Genomic DNA, 17,692 nt, shown 5'->3' on the forward strand with positions numbered 1-17,692 from the left:
ATTATCTATTACCACTCTCTTTCTCCCCTTTTTATAATAGTATTCTCCTCCCCACTANCTTGATACCTATTTCCATATTATTCATTTTTACTATAGAGTGATTTTGTTAAGGCCTAAACTCCAAATCACATACCCATATATATATGTGATAAGTGATGTCATATGTTTTCCTTTTGCATTTCTTCTCCCATAGTTCTTTCTCTCAATGTGGATAGCATTCTTTTATATACATCCTTCAGGAGTTTCCTGACTTGTTGCATTGCTACTAGTAGCAAAGTCCACTACATTGGATTTTTCTACAATATTTACTTTCAATGTACAATGTTCTTTTGGTTCTGCTCATATACCTCTGCATCAGTTCATTGAGGATCTCCTAGTTCATATGGAAAAATTCCAGATCATCAATCCTTATAGCACAATAGTATTCTGTCACCATCATATACCACAATTTGTTCACTCATTCCCCAATTGAGGGACACCTCCTCATTTTCCAATTTTTTGCCAGTATGCTATGAATATTTTTGTACAAGTGTTTTTCCTTATTATCTCTTTGGGGTACAAACCCAGCAGTGGTATGGCTAGATCAAAGGGCAGGCATTCTTTTAAAGCTCTTTGGACATAATTCCAAATTGTCCTCAAGAATGGCTGGATTAATTCACAACTCCACCAGCAATGCATTAGTGTCCCAATTTTGCCATATCCCTTCCAACGTTTGTTATTTTCCTTTATTGTCATATTGGCCAATTTGCTAGGTGTGAGGTGGTACCTCAGCATTCTTTTGATGTGCATTTCTCTAATTATGAGAGATTTAGAACACTTCTTTATGTGCTTATTGATAGGTTTGGTTTCTTTATCTGAAAACTGCCTATTCATGTCCCTTGACCATTTTTCAGTTGGGGAATGGATTGATTTTTTTTGTACAACTGACTTAGCTCCTCATAAATTTGAGAAATGAGACCTTTGTCAGAGGATTTTGTTTTAAAATTTTTTGCCCCATTTGTTGCTTCCCTTCTAATTTTGGTTTTGTTTGTACAGAAACTTAATTTAATATAATCAAAATTATTCATTTTATATTTTGTAGTATTCCCTATCTCCTGCTTGGTCTTAAATTCCTTCCTTTCCCATAGATCTGACAGATATGCTATTCTTTAGTCACCCAATTTATTTATGATTTCCCACTATATTTAAGGCATTTATCCACTCTGAGTTATCCAGTCTTGGTATAGGGTGTAAGATGTTCATCTAAGTATAATTTCTTCCATATTCTTTTCCAATTCTCCCAGCAGTTTTTGTCAAATAGTGGGTTCTTGTCCCAAAAGCTGGGATCTTTGGGTTTATCGAACACTATCTTGTTATGGTCATTTATTCCAAGTCTATTCCATTGATCCACCCATCTATCTCTAAGTCAGTACCATATAGTTTTGTTTTTTTTTAAATTAAAAAAAATTTTTTTAAACCCTTAACTTCTGTGTATTGACTTATAGGTGGAAGAGTGGTAAGGGTAGGCAATGGGGGTCAAGTGACTTGCCCAGGGTCACACAGCTGGAAAGTGTCTGAGGCCGGATTCGAACCCAGGACCTCCCGTCTCTAGGTCTGGCTCTCAATCCACTGAGCTACCCAGCTGCCCCCCTGTACCATATAGTTTTAATGATCATTGCTTTATAGTATAATTGGAGATTCGGTAAAGCTAGGCCCCCATTCTTCACCCTTGATATTCTTGATTTTTTGTTCTTCCATATAAACTTGAAATAATCTTTTCTAATTCCATAAAAAAATGTTTTGGTAGTTTGATAGGTATAACACTGGATAAATTCACATTCAAAGTTGAACTTACCACCTGTGTATTCCCCATAATTTTGATTTCCTCTTTTAGTCCTATTCTTTCTTCTTTTACTATTTCCTTCTACACAAGTGTTTTGCTTTTAATCAGTCCCCCTCCTTCTATTTTACTTTTCTTCCCACCCACTCCCTTCTTATTCCCTTTATTTCTCTTTAAGCTCTATTAATCACACACACACAAACTTTCTCTCCCTTTAATACTCCCCACCCTTGTTATTCCCTCTCAACTTCCCTGAAGAGTAAGATAGAATTCTATAGCCCAATAGATCTGGCTGTTCTTCCTTCTCAGAACTGATTCCACTGAGAGTAAGGTTTAAGTATTATCTATTACCACTCTCTTTCTCCCCTTTTTATAATAGTATTCTCCTCCCCACTACCACCACCATGAACCTTTTTATGTGGTATAATTTATCCTATTTTTCTTCTTCCTTCAAGTTTCTCTTAGTACCATCCTCTTTTTTTGTCCTCCTCCCTCAAATTTTTTTTACATATCATTTTGAATAACTTAATACCACAAACTCTGCCTATGAATAATTCTTCTATCTACTATGATAATGAAAACAATTTTTAAGAGTTACAAACATCATTTTTCTATATAGTAATATAAACAATTTGACCTTACTGAACCCTTTAAAAATTTTTCCCCCTCTTTCTTGTTTATCTTTTTATGTTTCTCTTGAATTTTGTATTTGGACATCAAATTTTCCATTTACTTCTGGTCTTTTCTCTAGGAATGCTTGGAAATCTTCTATTTTGTTAAATGCCCATACTTTCCCCTCAAAGTATATAGTCAGTTTTGATGGGTAAGTGATTCTTGGTTGTAGACTCAATTCTCTTGCTTTCCTGAATATCATATTCCAAGCCTTATGGTCCTTTAGTGTGGAAGCTGCCAAATCCTGTGTAATCCTGACTGGGGCTCCTTGATATCTGAATTGTCTTTTTCTGGCCATTTGCAATATTTTCTCCTTGGCCTGGAAGCTCTTGAATTTGGCTATAACATTCCTGAGGGTTGTCTTTTGGGGATTTAATGTAGGGGGTGATCTATGGATTCTTTCAATGTCTATTTTGCCCCCTTTTTCAATAATATCAGGGCAATTTTCCTGGATAATTTCTTGTAATATGATGTCAAGGCTTTTATTTTGTTACAGGCTTTCTGATACACCAATAATTCTCAAATCGTTTCTCTTGGATCTGTTTCCCAGATATTCCATATTTCCTTCTATTTTTTCCTTCTTTTTGTTTTGCTTTATTAATTCTTGTTGTCTTGTGAGATCATTAGCTCCTACTTGCCCAATTCTAGTCTTTAAAGACTGATTTTCAGCCATGATCTTTTGATTTTCCTTTTTGGTTTGGTCTATCCTGCTTTTCATGGCTTCCAGCAGGTCAATTCTGGTCTCCAATTTGCTTATTACTTCATTTGATTTCTGTGCCTCTTTTTCCCTATGGACAATTTTGTCTTTTAAGCTGGTTTTTTTTCTTTCTGTATTACTTTTATTTCTTTTTCCCATTTTTCTTCTATTTTTCTTACTTGGTTCTTGAACTCCTTTTTGAGTTCCTCAAGAGCTTGTGACCAATTTCTATTTTTTGGGGGGCAGTTTGCATGTGTTTGTTTCTCACTCTCTTCTGCTGTTTCTGTATTTTGCTCTTTTTTTCTCTATAGAAATTTCCCAGGGTCAAGAGCTTTCTTTGATGTTGTTTACTCCTATTCTCACTAGAGGACTGGGATTCCTGCATGTTTATTGTTTTCTTAGCTTCTGTCTCTTAGGGCTTTGCCTTGGTAGTACCTTCCCTTCCGAGTCAGAAGCTGGAGTGAGGACAAGTAATGTGATGTTCTTTGTGTAGCATGCTTTGCTTTTGCCCCGAGGCTATCTTTCCAGCCCCTGCTGCTTCACAGCCCTATCTCTGCCCAAGCTCTGCACTCCACTGTCCAGGCTCCAGGCTCTTCAGCTTTGGGTCTCAAGTCTTACTGCCAAGGCCTTGCACTGCCCTCAGGGGTAAGTCTGTGGTGCTTTCAGCCAGCCCAGGAGAATTTAAAGATTGCCTCAGTCCTTGCTCTGACTCTGGTGTGGTAGGTGGTCTGTGGGAGGGGTAATCAGCTTTTACTTTGATAAGTATAATTTTGCCCTCTTATAGCATGGGAATTCCCAAACAATGCTTACTTTTAAGGCTGCATCCCATGGGAGAGCCCCTTTACTCATCTGATTTTGATTTCTATCCTTTTGAGACACTTTGTAATGATCAGTTGGAAGGTGATTCAGAAGGCTCCCACCAATAAGCTGCCATCTTACCCTACCTCCAAAGTCTCATTTTTTTTTAAAGGAGAAAATGTTGATGTGAATGTACATCTGCATATGAGACAGAGATGGATCCAGAGCAGAGTTTCTTAGGAGAGAGGCATGTGGTTTGAGGGATTTCTTTGTGAAACAATATTCCAGGAAAGGCTTTAGAAGTTGAAGGCATGTAGTGGAAAACAATTCCTCAACATATTCCTGACTTCATGTGTGTATTCTTAGAACCTTTGGAGGTCTTCCTTTGGGTAAAATCAGGCTTCCTCTCTTTCTCAGTATAAACTGAGATCCCATCTAACTCCCAGCTTAAAGAGCTAAGTCACTATTTTATGTTTTCTCATTTTTCTTTTCTGTACAGCTTCTCTGATTTCTGCTAGCTATTTTCTTAGATGGATTTACTCACTGTTTTGCTATTTGGGGAGGGTTTTTTGTGTAACCAACTTTTGGTAGGAAGAAGTTAAATTTGCCAGAGAAGTCTAAATGAATACCCTCTACCTTAAGAGCAACCAACAACGCTTCCTTCATTCTGAATCTATTAATCTCCTAGACCAGCAATATTTAAGAGGAACAGGTAGCTATAAATCTAGTCCAATAACCCTTTTGGAGTATAGCAGTGGAAGTCCTTCTATTCCCCTCAAAGTGGAAATCACAATCTCCCTTGGAGAGGGATAGGCTAGAGACCAATGATATTAATCCATACCACACCTGAACTACATGTTTGTAGTTTGGCTAACCCATGTGTTCATACAGGGCAGCTAAGTGGTACAGTGGATAAAGTGCCAAGCAAAGCATCAGAAAGACTAGTTTTCCTAAGTTCAAATCTGACCTCAGACACTTACTAGCTGTGTAACCCTGAGCAAGTCATTTAACCCTGTTTGCATCAGTTTTCTCATCTGCAAAATTAGCTGGAGAAAGAAATGGCAAAACATGAACACAACTAAAAAAATGACTGAACAATAAGTTGGTCACACATATATCTTAAATAGGCATGAATATCTTATAATTTAAAAAATTTAGGGGGCAGCTGGGTAGTTCAGTGAATTGAGAGCCAGGCCTAGAGACGGGAGGTCCTAGGTTCAAATCCGGCCTCAGACACTTCCCAGCTGTGTGACCCTGGGCAAGTCACTTGACCCCCATTGCCTACCCTTACCAATCTTCCACCTATAAGTCAATACACTGAAGTTAAGGGTTTAAAATTAAAAAAAAAATTTAATCCAATTTTTCTTTCTGTCTGACATTATATAGACTCAGCTGTTGCCATGGTGAACAATGAGAATGTCAGGAACTCGAGCTCAAAAGAATTTCAGAAGAAATGGGAGAGGAGGTTTGCTTCACAGGAGTAGGCAGAAGTATATGTTGGGGAACACAAATCAATTAAGTATAGAAAAATGAGATGATGTTTTTCTCTAGCCCTAGAATACTGAATTCAGATGGACTCTAAAGAGCCTGGTGTTACTGTGATTAATGCTATTGGTTTGGACCCTACTTCCCCTTCAGACCTCACTATTCTGGCTTTTTCATTATCATGACTCATTTAGTCTAAACTTCTTTTTTTTTCTTTTTCTTTTTTAAACCCTTACCTTCCATCTTGAAGTCAATACTGTGTATTGGCTCCAAGGCAGAAGAGTGGTAAGAGCTAGGCAATGAGGGTCAAGTGACTTGCCCAGGGTCACACAGCTGGGAAGTACCTGAGGTCAGATTTGATCCTAGGACTTCCTGTCTCTAGCCCTGGCTCTCAATCCACCGAGCTATCCAGCTGCCCCCTAGAATCTAAACTTCTTGAGGACAAAGACTATCCCATTTTTCTTTGTAGTCTAATCACCAATCATGGTGCCTGGCATGTGGAAGGTGCTTCATGAATGCTTGTTAAAAGATAGGTTGATCTACACTTCAAATTTTGACTCCTATTTCTCCTCCTATACTTCTTGGCTATTACTTCCTGAGCCAAGGACCTCAGACAAGGAGGAAGAGAGAAATTCACTTTAGCAATGTGCGTTCTGTATGGTCAAAACCCTTGATGGAAAACCCAGACAGACAAACACACACACACACACACACACACACACACACACACACACTCTGTTGTTGGGTCAGATGAGTCATACAATGGCTACTGCTCCATATATATTTGTGTTGGTGAACATTTAGGACAGACAAAAGAGACAGAAAATGTAAGATCATTTAAATGGCATATTTTCCACTGAGCAGCTATAATTTCTGTGATTTTTCCACTCAAAGTACATCCTACGACCATCCATAATACTGGTTCTCATGCTTCATGCTGGGTCAAAACAGATGTTTGTTGAGAAACAATGATATTCATCATGATGGGTTAACCCTACAAAATGAGCTGCCCAAATGGCATGCTTTAGAAATACTGAAAAATAAAGGACAATTCTTTTGATTCCATCAAAAAGGCTGCAATACTGTTTATACTTCTGATGGCTTTATAATTATATAACATTAATGTTTTCCTTCATGCAATCTGATGTTTTGACTGATGGAATTATTCTTGGGTCATGAGGTGCCCCTTGAGTAAAACATTTCTTTCAAAAACAGAAATGCAAAGACAAATTCAGCAGTCCATGATTCAGACAAGTTGTACAAGAACAACCTGATCTCTCAGATTTTTGGGGTTTTTTTGGTCATTGCTCACTCTGCTCTGTATATAGTGTAAGGGTTGGGAACAGTGTGGGGGAGGAAGAAGGGACTAACAAGTGGGCCAGATGCTCTACCCTCAAACCTAATGTTTTTACCCATGAAGCTATCTGCCAAACCCCACTGTGCCAAGCACTGCCAACCTCTGTACTCACCCAGCACACTTTCCCTGTTAGGCTGCATCCAACACATATTCTCATCATAACGAGCACCTTTGCTTTGAAAGGGCAGTGCTCACAGACCTCGGATGAGATGCCACATATAACAGATTTTGGATTTTTCCTTGTTGTATGCTGGAAATGTTTAACAGCGGGGTCCCTCAGGGGAAAAAAATGTACAGTCAACAAACTTTTAAGTTTGATCTGCATTCTTATCATATTCTCCATTATTTTCTTAGGTGTAGATAATTAGGAAAAAAGAAAAAATTGAACCCTGATTTGTATCATTTATCTGTTTCTAAGGCATACATGAACATAATGAAAATTTAAAAGTTGGACCCGAGAGCAGGTTTGAACTGATTCTGGCACACCCTTGACCATTCCTTTTAATTCGAAATCCTTCCGTGCTGAATTACAATTATTTGCTTCTTGTGGCCACCTAATAGGAAACTGGAATGAGATCTACCTCTGAAAGAGGAATTTCCTGTGTTTGCCCCTCTTAACCCTCTCAAGCTCCTGGCAACCCTAAGGAAAAGATGAGCAACTAATACTAATTAGAGATAAAGAAGAGGCCAGTTATTTTATTAGTATTGGCATTTCCTGATTGCAAAAACTCCCTTCTCTGCAACTTAAGTTCTTAGATAGCTGCCTAGAATATGGAGAGGTTTAAACTAACATGCCCAAGATCTCAGAAGCAATGTGTGGGAGATGATCTGGCCACCCAAAGAAAATAGTAAAAGATCGAACAGTATTTTCCCTACTCTTGTTAGAAAAAAGTGACTTCCATTGAATTACAGACTGTAGAAGCTCTGAAGAACCTTGGAGAACTTCTAATTTCCTGTTCGAGGTGGCTCAATGGATAAAGAAATGAACCTGGATTTGAGAAGCTCTGAGTTCAAATCTTGCCTCAAATACAAGTTAGCTGTATGACCCCCAATAAGTCACTTAACCTCTGTCTGCCTCAATTTCCTCACCTGCAAAATGGTTATAATGATAGCAACCTAACTCTCAGAGCTATTGTATGCAAAAAATAGATCAGATTTGTAACTCACTTTGCAAGTGGTCTATATAATTGCTACCTATTATTATAAATTCTCTAATTTTAAAGCTAACAAGATTGAGCTCAAAGAGGTGAAGAGTTGAATCTTCTTGTTTTAGTTAAGGAGATTGAGTGAAAGACTCAGGACTTGAATCTGTCTCAAAAGCCCCAAGCCCACATTCTGTCTACCAGAATATAGTGCCTTTCCCATTTTCCTCTGCTGTTAGTCCATCTCCTTTATTTTTTTAAACTGACATAATGTTAATTTGTCCAACTGCCAACAAAAAAATAAGCAAATAACTATGCAAATAGAGAATAATAACATATAAAAATTTAGCATTTAATAAAGTAGAATTCAATGAAATTAAAAACAATGAACCAGAAAAAAGTTTTGGTTTTGTCTATTCAGGTTAGCCTAAATTTTACTAACTTTGACTTTTATTTTCTTCCTTTCTTGCTACCAATAGATTTGCAATGACTGAGAACATAGTTCTAGTTTTCCTGATTTTGTCTTGCACCATCCATATGAATCTTTTGATTTTCCCCATATGTTTCATATTGATCTTTATCATTGTACCATATCATCATATTACACTACATAAATATACCATAATTTATTGGACTAGTTTCCATTTGTTGAATAGACCGCTTCTAATTTGGGGTACTACACATAGATCAGTTATAAATCTTTTTTTTTTCTATAGATAAGTCTTACAAGGAACGTATTATCTATCAGATTTGTGGATAGGAGAAGAATTTATAAATAAAGAGATAGAAAGCATTGAGGTAGAAAATGATTAATTTTGACTTTATTAAATTAAAAACAGTTTGTACAAAAACTAATGTAACCAAGATTAGAAGGAAACCAGAAAATTGGGGCAGGGGAGGATTTTATAGATGATTTCTTAGATAGAGGTCATATCTAAAATATATAGAGGAATTTGTCAAGTTTATAAGAATAAGAGCCATTACTCAACTAATAAATGGTCAAAAGATATAAATAGACAGTATCTGGATGAAGAAATCAAAGTTAAATACAACCATATGAAAAAAATACTCTAAATCATTATTGACCAGAGAAATACAAATCAAAACAACTCTAAGATATCCTACACCTATCAGATTTGCTAACATGATAAAAAGGCAAAATGGCAAATGCTGGAGGAGATGCAGAAAAATGGGGACACTAAGACACTGTTGGTAGAACTATAAATTGGTCCAACTACTTTGGAGAACAATCTGGAGTTATGCCCAAAGAGTTATAAAACTGTATGTACCCTTTGATCCAATAATACCTCTCAGGTTTCTTTTCTAATGTCATCAGGGGAAAAGGAAAAGCATCTATATATGTCTTAATATATTTATAGTAGCTCTCTTTGAGGTGGGAAATAACTGGCAATTAAGGGGATGCCCATCAATTGGAGAGTGGCTAAACAAGTTATGGCATATGATTGTGATGCAATACTACTTCTGCAATAAGAAATGATGAAAAGGGACAGTGAGGTGGCTCAGTGGATAGAGAGCCAGGCCTAGAGACAGGGGGTCCTGGGTTCATATCTAGCCTCTGATACTTCCTAGTAGTGTGACCAAGGGCAAGTCACTTAAACCTAATTGCCTAACCCTTACCACTCTTCTGCCTTAAAACTGATACTTGGTATCAATTCTAAGACAAAAAGTAAGTGTTTAATAAAAGAAAAAAATGATAAATAGGTTAACTTTTTTAAAATGGCAAGACCTGCATTATATTATGAAGAGTAAAACAAGAAGAACCTAGAGAACATTATATACTGCTGTAGAAATATTGTTTGAAGAGTAACTTGTGTATGTCCACCTCCAGAGAAAATACTGATAAATAGAAGCCAGCAAGTCATAGATTTATGTATACATTTCTATGTGTCAAATAATGCCTTCTCTCATGTAAGAATTGAAGGAAGGAGGGAGATACCCGAGAACTTTAATATAACAAACAAATAAAATAATTTAAAATGGATTTTTCTCTTTTATAACTTCTTTAAATAGATTTCTAGCAATGGAATAGTTAACATAAAAGATATAATCAGTTTTTTAACTCACATTGCCATTTTGCCTTATTATCCTCCAAATGGACTGCACTAGTCCACAGTCCTAACAATAGTGGATGGGAATGCCTGTTTCCTCATGACCAAGTGAACATGGAATTTTATATTTTTTCCCATATTTTTGTCATTCTATTAAACTATGAGGTGCTTTGTTAAGTTTGTCTTGATTTAAAATTCTCTGATTATGTAGCTATCAACAATTTGTATTTCCTTCTTCCCATGTTGTTTGCTTTTTCCATTTGGCCATGGCTCCATTGGGGAGTGTATATTATTAGTCTTGAATTATATTTATGTATCTGTAATCCAGTCTCTTCTTAACTGAAACACTTCTAACATTACCCTAAAGCAACTAAAGTAGTTGGTAGAAGCTCAGAGAATTTTTTTTTAACATTAAATATAATCCAGCCATATCATTTCTAGCATCTCTCACTTGGATTATTGCAGTAGCTTCTCAGTTGGTCAGCCTGCCTCTAGGCTCTCTTTTCTCCAATCCTTCCTTCCAACAGCTGCCAAAATGATAGAACTAAACACAGAACTGGTTCTGGCTCTCCCTTACCCCAAAATTTTCAGTATCTGTGTATTACCCACAGGAGAAAATACAAATTTTTCAGCCAGACATTTAGAAACCTTCTCCCAAATGACTCTTATCTAATTGTCATTCTTATTTCATATTATTCCCCTTTATCCATTCCCATCACTAGCTGTTCCCCATTGACATAACATTCCATGTCCCACATCCATAACTTTGTATAGTTTGTGGTCTCCTATGTCTCTCCTAGACTTTGTAAAGATTAAAATTAATATACAAGAACTAAGTATTATATTTTTTAAAGTTTTATTAATAATAACTAAAGTAAAAACTAAACCACCCGGCCCTATTATGAAGGAAGAAAGGAAAAAAAAGAGGAAGAGTGAGGCAGAGCCTCAGAACTTCTAACCAATATGTGAAAACACAAATGTAGACAAAGGGGAAAGCATTGTGGGTAATGTAGTTTTTTAGGGGTTCAAGATTTTTTAACTATTCAACTTCTTGGAATCTCTTCCTTCAGAGCTTCCTTTTCCCATGAGGCTTTTCCTGAACCATTTCCAGTAAGCTAGTAATTTCTACTTGTGAACATTTCATACTACTTTGTATCAAATTTATTAATATAGTGATAACAACATATGATTAACAAATGTACTCTACATATATAAATAACAATATACCTTAGATAATGTAAATTGAAAATATAATTAACATAATAAATTCTAGATTGTTATTAAATTCTATTATAAAATCATAATTTCTATAGAATCACATTTTATCTTCATAGTAAAATGTAAACTGAGGGAAGATACTGATTCATTTTTGCTTGGATCACTTTAGTTTCTTGGTTTCTAACATTGTGCCTTGCAATGCGCACATTAAAAGCATTTGATATGTTTGTGGAACTGAATGGAAAAAATCGTATTTATACTGTGTTTTACAATAGAGGTTTTCCAATGAATGGGGAGATTAGATGATTTACCCATGGTCACTCAGCGAGTATCAGAGGAAGAGTTAGGGCTCAAATATAGGCTTCTGGTCCACAAACCAGTGCTTCTGCTCTTAAAGAAGGCTCTGAGGACATTGAGTGAACTTTCATTTGACCTCTCAAATTCTAGTAGAAAAGATGGAAATCTGATGCCAGGTAGCAAATACACGTTCCCCAACATGATACAGCCCTCCTTTCAATCTGTGGATAATGCCTTTTCCCTTGGATTTTGATGAAAAGATCATAGAATAATATAGATTAGAGAAACAAAATAGCTAGGTGGTATAGTACAGAGTATATATGGAAAATTGTACTGAGTCAGTAATGAGTTCAAATCCTGCTTCAGGTGCCTCCTGGATATGTGGGCCTGGACAAATCACTTAGCTTCTCTTAGCTTTAATTTTCTCATCTGTAAAATGGAATAATAGCACCTACCTAACATGGTTGCTATTAGGATCAATGAAAGAATAAATATAAATTACTTTGCAAACCTTAAATTTCAGATAGTTTTATCTTGACTATCACAGGAAGCATTCAGTCCAAACTTCTCATTTTGCAGATGAGATTCTTAAGATTTGAAATATTGTGATATTCCTAAAATCACACATAAATGAAGTGGCAGAACCATGACTTAATTAAATCTAGATCTTCTGACCACAAAACTAGTGTTTCCTCCTTGAAGAGCTAGAAAGAAAAGCAGAAAGGAAGGAAGGAAGGAAGGAAGGAAGGAAGGAAGGAAGGAAGGAAGGAAGGAAGGAAGGAAAAAAAGGAAGAAAGAGAAAGAAAGAAACCGAATGACTTTTGGTCCAATTCTCTCATTTTGCAGATGAAGATTTGAAATATTGTGACATTGCTAAAATCAAACAGATACTAAGTGGCAGAGCCAGGTCTTAATTATAGACTTAATTAAATCTAGATCTTCTGATTCCAAAAGTAATACTCCCTCCTAGAAGAGTTGGAAAGAAAAGCAAAGTAGCAGCCCTGCAAATGACACCCAACACGCTTGATTCCCATGCCAACATTCTTTCCACTAAATGATGCTGCTTCTCAAAGCCATGAATAAAGACGATGGTATTCATATTATAAATTTTATAGGATTCTTTCATGAATAAGATGTATAGTTATTAAATATTCATGGTGATTAGAGAAATTGAAGTTAATGGATTGTTTTCTGAATAAACCCACTAAACAATGATATCAAGTTCTATCCATGTTGTGAATCAGGAATGTACACTAAACTTTGTTCCTTTCCATTTTTTTTTTTGCAATTACATCAAATAATAAGCCCAGATGGCAGATAAAAGAATTGCCTATATTTTTACTGCCATCTAAGTCACAAGTAAGGTTATTTTAATGACATTAATAATTCATATATTTGTATTTAGTTTTTAAGAAGTACTTTTTTTAAGAAGTACTACTTGAGGTAGACACTAAATCATTATTGTCTCCTTTTTGCAAATGACAATATTGAGCCTGAGAGGGGTTATGTGACTTCCCCATAATAACACAGTTTGTAACTGTTGAGCCAAAATATGAACCCAGGTCTCCTGACTTCAATCCAATAGGTTTTTTATTATGGTCCCACTGCTGCTCAAAAGAGAGCGTGAAGATAGCCAAAAACACAGTCATCTAGACCCTTCTGCCACATCCTGTCTTATGATATTGATGTATTTGTTGCATTTAAATAATGTACTTGTTCTGAAGATGTCACTCTGGCCTTTATTCTTAGAATTCTATTCTTCCTATTGCTATTTCCATGCACATTGCTTTATCAGAAGCCAACTCAAGTATAAAAGAATTTGGATCCGCTTTCTGCTGAAGCTCAAAACTCTATTAAGGAATAAATGAAAAGAATTGAAGGTAGATGTTAGTTTCTTACTGTGGTTCAGTGTACAATGCCCCCACTTTGATAGATAAATGACCAATATTTCACAAAGTCATCTAGGTACATTTTCTCAATAGAGCAAGAAATCTCTTCTTACCATGTGGAGCATAAACCATACATCTGGTCTGATTGCTGGTAATGTTACAGACCGTATGATTAAAAGAATATTTGAATGATCTTGCTTGCATTGTAGACAACCTGAAAGAAGGGCCTTGAAGAAAAATTACATTCACAAAGGAGTCACTGAATAGCTCCCCCCCCCCCAACAATGAGGGCAGTTGCCTTTCAGTGAGACACAATAACAGCAGGAAACAAGATGCTGAACTTAATTAGTATCGTCACAAATGGGTTTTAAATGAAAGGCTGAACTGACAGAGGGAGCCATCTGGAACTTTAGAAGATTCCAGACAATTCAATCATTCTCCCTAACTTCTACCCATGGGATCTAGGTTACTGCTTCTGCCTCAGCTCTTTCGCCTGTCTTAAATACTTTTTCACAAGAAGAAAAGGATTCCAAAAGCATTCTTAAATAGAAATGAAACACAGAGTGTCATGCTTCTAAAAGAAGGGTCAGGAATGGATAGTGGAGAAATATCACAGAAATCGATAGGCATCTTTCCAGATTGAAATATCAGAGTACTTAACTAATCATTCAATAAGCAATAAATATTTATTAAATGTTTACCGTGTGCCAACTGTGCTAGAGATACAAAGAAAGACTAAAACAATTCCTGCCTTCAAGAAGCTTACATTCTAATATCTGTAAGGAATAGAACCATCTTTAATTCTTCTTCAAACAAGCAATCAGTTCATAACCATTTATTCGGTGCCTGCTACCTGCCAGACACTGTGTTGGGTTCTGGGGTCAGAAAGACAAAGTGAAAGTCGATCTGTCATGGAGCTTATGATCTCTATCCAGGAAAGAGTCTATGTACATGGAACAACTAGATGGCTCAATGGAGAGAAAATCCAAGCCTAGAGGTGGGTTCAAAACTGATCTCAGGCACTTCCTAGATGTGTGACTCTGGGCAAGTCACTTAACCCCCACTTCCTAGCCCTTACACCTTATTAATTCTGAGATGTACATATATAATTGCTTACAAAAGAAATACAAGGTAATAGAGTGAAAGGAAGCATAGCAGCAGAGTCCACATGAACAAATGATACTTATGCCAAACCTTCAGGGAAACTCAGAATTCTACTGTGGGAGATGAAGATGAGTGTGTTCCAGGTATAAATGAGAACCCATAAAAAGGCATAAGGATAGAAGATGGAATACCATGTATGATGAAGAGTAAGAAAGCCAGTATCCCAGGGTTTTAGTATAAAGAGAAAAATGTGTAAGTCTGTAATGGTGCATAATAACCCCACTAAGTTGGGTCCAGGTTATAAAGCCTTTAACCATAAAACAGAGGAGTTTCTTTTTGATCCTGGAGGGAACAGGGATGACTAAAGCTTAGTAAGACAGGGATGTCTTCAGATCTGAGCTATCAGAAAATGCTTTGGCAGGGGGATGGAGAATAGACTGTAGTGGTGAGACACTTAAAGCAGAGGAATCAATTAGGAGACTTTTAAAATAGAGCAGGTGTGATATAATGAGGACCTAAACTAGGATGCTGATGGTGTGAGTGGAAAAAAAAGGGCAGATGCAAGAGATGCTTTTGAAGTGGAAACAAGGTCAGTGTGGAAAGGTGAGGATGACACCAAGGCTGTGAATCTGGGTGACTAGAAGTTTGATAATACCCTTGACAAAAATAGGGAAGTCGAGGTGTGGGCAAGACTAAGTGAGATGTCACTATAGGGATAGGTTTGGACTAGAGCATTCCAACAGAAGTCAAAGAGGAAAAATTCTTCAAGTCTTAGGCTCGGTACTATATATTTTGAAATCAATTGCTACATATCTTTGCCTAGTACCTGGGAAAATGCCGATATTCCCAGAATATATATAATAATGTAAATTATTATATTATAAAGTATAATATAACAACATACTATAAATATAATATATAAAATAAAATTTTATGAATTATTATGAATTCTCAGAATATACACCATAAATTATAATATAATATTATAAATGATAAAATATTATATATAAATATAAAGATATTCTTCTTTAGTCAAGGCCCGAGTTATTTTGATAGAAAAGAGAAGATGGAGACTTCTTTTGTTCTCTGAGCTCTGTCTCCACCTTTACCCCTGAGCTTGGGGTATATTGGGTGTTCAGGGATGACTAGAATCTCTAGTGTGAGGGCTTGCTGAAAACTTTTAGGGTTGCTCATCCACTAACTGCCACCCAACTCTCATCTGGGGCTCTAAGAAACAGTAGTATGCTTAGCAGCTATACCCACAAAAACAAGCTAAACCAGGTTGAGGGTAACTGAGAGGTCTTAAACCCATCATAAGTTAGAGGAATATCTACTCAAAGTATGTGAAGACTTCCCCAGAAAAACAGGCAGAGGAGAAAAATTTATTTCAATAGTCTTGAAGGCAGCTGAAGCAAGCATTGTGGAGTGCTTAGACCTTGGTCATACATTGAAGACACCAAGTTCATCCACTATTCTGGGCCATTGCCAGCCATCTTGACTTAAGACTCACCACTGGACTTAGATGGCTCTGGAAGAGAGAGTGAGGCTGATGACTTTGTACAGCTCTGCCTCACTTAAGCCTAATTCGTGCACAAGACAAGGCATCACCCTTCAATGGTGTTGATCCTCTTCAAAAATGAAGGATGAACAACAACTCCTGGGCTTCTAGTTCAGTGGCATCTAAAACCTACAGCACAGCCAGCTTTACTTGAGGAAGGGAACCACTTACTTCTGTTTTCATGTTCACCCGCAGTAAAGATGGAGGCAATTGTTTTCTACGGTTTTACAGTGGCTAATATTATATTAATAGAACTGCTTTATATGCACTTTGTAAATTAAATTGAAAGCAATTTTTCACTTAAATATTTCCCTATGGTGTTTTTTAGCCTAGTGTGTGAAAGGCAGTTAGTAAAACTGATTATAAACAGACAAATCTAGTTTCACTGCCTGGTCTGGCAAATTTTAAAAATATATATTATTATCCTGAAAGGATGCCTTTAATTTTGATTGTCTTTCTGACCTACATAATGTGAGTGTAGTCTAGAGAGCAGATTCTTTACAAAATGTTGAACATTTCTATAAATGGTTTCCTTGCCAACAGCCCCTGTCCCCAGTCTAGTTTAAGGAACTAACTTTGCCACATTTTTTCAATCCTTAAAAACTCTGCTCTTACAGGGTGAGTGGCGTATTCACTGCAATTCATTGCGGTGCAATGAATTCAATTTGAATTGACTGAATTCATTCAATGAAACTGAAGAATCATAGCTAGTCTTGATTACTGGGTTGGGGGAAAAGTGCACATCCTTTTTGCCCTAGTGTTTAGGGGCTGTTGCCATCCACTCCTTGTTGGCAGAGGGGAGGTTTTTGCTCTCTTGGTGACACCAGAAACCCACACACTCCACAAAAAGAAGTAGATCCCAGCTTTTTGGACTCTTTCTCTCTCTTCCACCTCAGTCTCTTTTTATCTTCGGGAACAACAATAATACCTCATCAATGAAAGAGGAGGGAAATAGTAACCACTGAGAGGATGAGTAATGACCTAGTCAGGAGGTAGGTCTAGAGCAATGTTTAGGGATACTGAGAGACAGAAGTAAGCAGAAAGTCTGCTCGCTAGGCTTGGTCAACCACTGGTACAAAGGCACGAAGGCAGAATGGTGCAGTGGAAAGGGTTGGATGTGGAGCCGAGTACCCAGGCTCAAATTCTGTGTCTGTTACTTGCATTTAAGTGGCATTGGGCAAGTCAGTTAACCTCTCTGGGACTCTGTTAAAATAAAGAAGTTGAATTGAATGATCTCTCCGATCCATTCCAACTCTAAATCTGTGATTCTGCTATTTAACTAGATTAAAGAATAAGTGAAGAATAAGACTGGAAAGGCAGGTGGCTGTTAGATTATGTGAGTTTCAAAATAAAAATGTTGGGGGGCGGCATTAACTGCATCCCCCAGCGTGCCTCAGGGGGTCCCTCCTACTTCTCGGTGTGTGATTGGTCTATATAAGGACCAATCCTGTGCCTAGGAGGGCTCTTGCTCTTTATGAATGAGGGCGCTGAATGGGGTTAGGAGTAGTGAAAAGTGGTGAGTTAATTTCAGCTGGTGGAAATTGGTGACTTTTGTTTGAATAAAGTTTTGAAAAGATCGGAGTGAGA

This window comes from Gracilinanus agilis, chromosome 6 (genome assembly GCF_016433145.1).
Source record: "Gracilinanus agilis isolate LMUSP501 chromosome 6, AgileGrace, whole genome shotgun sequence".
NCBI lineage: Eukaryota > Metazoa > Chordata > Mammalia > Didelphimorphia > Didelphidae > Gracilinanus > Gracilinanus agilis.